The 2,620-nt window shown below is 34.2% G+C and overlaps 1 long non-coding RNA gene across 1 annotated transcript; it reads right to left on the reverse strand.

Annotated features, from left to right (window-relative positions):
- Nucleotides 1–1,188: 1,188 nt before the first annotated feature.
- On the reverse strand, nucleotides 1,189–2,098 carry LOC109506623 (uncharacterized). Its single transcript, XR_002166050.3, has 3 exons — nucleotides 1,963–2,098; nucleotides 1,576–1,692; nucleotides 1,189–1,417 (listed from the first exon to the last, which is right to left on the reverse strand). It is a non-coding gene; the product is annotated as an uncharacterized lncRNA (long non-coding RNA).
- Between the last annotated feature and the right edge of the window lie 522 nt (nucleotides 2,099–2,620).

Below are 2,620 nucleotides of genomic sequence, written 5' to 3' on the forward strand. Positions count from 1 at the left end.
GTTTATTGTTTCAAATTTGAATTTCAAATTTAAATGCATACTGTTGTATCATATTTAGATTATAGTGTAGGGTTAATTAGTATTAATTAATGAGATTAATTAATAATTCTACTATAAAATAATAATTTTGAAAAAATTTTAAAATTACCATTTTGCCCCTGCACTGAATTTTCGCTTCAAATGGTATCAAATTCAAAGCGTGTTTGAATTTGAATGGATAACTTATCTCTTTTGCCTTCAAGCTTATCCATCTTGTGCGCCACATAATTCACATGAGAAAAAGTTTCTCGTGAAACTTTTCCACGCACAAAGAGTCCACGCCCTCCTCTTCTCATGCCACAAGTGGATAGGGATGAGTTGGTTTTAGTTTGAATTCAAATTTGATTTGAATTCAAATGTGTAACCACTTGTCTTTATCCTCTCACGCGGATAAGATACGTTTTGAACTGTTTTAAAAGAGATAGGGAGCTGGGGCGTGTGTAGAAAAATTTTGAGAAAGAAAGTGGGGCATGAGGAAGCCTTGTGTGTGAGGTGAAGGTCCAAAACCTTCCGAGAGAAAAAGAAAGAAAAGAAAGAAAATTGGGTGCAGGGTTTTTGGTGTGTACCCTAGGGTTTCTACCTAGGGTTCAGGAAGTGAGATTGGTGTGCCACGAGTGTCGTGAGTCCACCAAATTTCAGGGAGAGATCCATCAGCCTCTCAACCAACCGTGCAGACGATTCGGAGCATCCGAGGAGTCGGCACACATCGATCGAAGGAGTTCGATCAACATCAGCCATCAAAAGGGTAAAATCACGAACTAGCATTCGTGAGGAGCCGATCAGACGGGAGCTTCGTGTGGATGATTCACAGAGGCCAGACACTAGTGTGGCTGCGACGTGATGATCAGAGCCCCCCGACGGTGATCAGATTGTGGTGATCGACTATCCGCAAAAGATGATGTGTTCTGAACACAGTACAGTAAAAAGTTTACTGTTTCAAATTTGAATTTTAAATTTAAATGTATGCTGTTGTATCATATTTAGATCCTAGTGTAGGGTTAATTAGTATTAAATAATGAGATTAATTAATAATTCTGCTGTAAAATAGTAATTTTGAAAAAGTTTTAAAATTATCATTTTGTCCCTGCACTGAATTTTCGCTTCACTTGCATGATACTTTCGTAATTTCAAAAAAATCAGATGATAATTTTGAAAATAAAAATTGAGTTATCCAATCTCATTCACATAGAAATAAAAAAAAAAATTGTACATTCAAATTGAGGACCCACTGAAACCGCTGAACCACAAATATTTGCTACTTGGATTTGGAGAGTTTTCCATTCAAGATAAACTTTTCTGACAAATTCTTCATTTTCCTCCAAAAACATGTCTTTCATTATACTGCTATTGTACTTTGGAGTAGCTTGAGTAACACCACCTTCCATAAAAATTCAAAGAGCAATTGTAAGAAAGAAAAGAAAATAGCCAGCAACAAAGCCCACTTACAATTTTTATTTGAAACACAAGTTAACTAAAAATAAAGAAGAAGAAAAGTTATCCTAAAATTCTAGTTCTGGATGAAGAAGCAGGAGTTACCTTGGCTGAATGCACGAACATTATTTCTTATTAAATTCAACCTCGAGACATGAAACACACATGTAGCTGTTGGTATCATCCGAATGAAAAATTTATAATGTTCAGCAATCTCCATGACTACACCAATAAAGGATCACATCAGACATTACTTATCTAGGTATTAACACCCTTTCATTAATAAGCCACCTAAGAAGGGCTACATTAGGTAAAAGAATATGCTGATTTTAAGCTCTTCTCAACCACTTGAAGGTAAAGGAATCTCTTTGGATGGTACCAATGGTTTAAGTAATCCTTCTCATGAAAGCACTCCTAAAAATAGCAGCAATAATAACTTCAAAAAAAAAAAACCAAAAACAAACAAAAACCCCTCCTGTTTCATTTCCTCACCTGGGGCATCCGAATTAGAAGATCAATATTGACATCAAGACTTGCAATAGACTAGATGGAGTGGCTGCCACCGACTTGGACATGCTCCAGGCTTTGGAACATGAAAGAGACCTTATCTAAAAAGCAACACCATCATTTTCAAGCTTCTTGGTTTGCACAATTTTTCTCTTAGCTTGAATATTCTCCTAGTAAAGATACTGCATTTTATCTTCCTTGTTATCTTTTTAACATAAAACCCAGCAGACAACCTGGCTGGGATGTATTTATAGCTAAAGATTTTAAAAATTAAAAAAAAATAAATGATAGAAAAAGATGCACTTTTCTTAATCATATTGGAGAGGACCCTTGCTCACCGCATAGTAATGCTTTAAAGTCTTGGATTGATTTAATAAATCAATCTAGATATATAGATAAAGTTATGCATGCTCAGTATTTTGAACAAATTTAAAATAATAGATTACGAGTTAAAATTTTTATTGATGTTGTTTATTGGCTTATATTTCAAGATTGTACTTTTAAAGATCATGATGAGACTATTAGCTCAAAAAATTGAGGAAACTTTCTTAAGATAGTCTTTTAGTATCATACAATGATAAATTTGCAAATATTATTTTAGAAAATATATTTGTTGTAACTAAGTATACTTCACATGAGATTC

The sequence above is a fragment of the Elaeis guineensis genome, chromosome 14, assembly GCF_000442705.2.
Source record: "Elaeis guineensis isolate ETL-2024a chromosome 14, EG11, whole genome shotgun sequence".
Classification (NCBI taxonomy): domain Eukaryota; kingdom Viridiplantae; phylum Streptophyta; class Magnoliopsida; order Arecales; family Arecaceae; genus Elaeis; species Elaeis guineensis.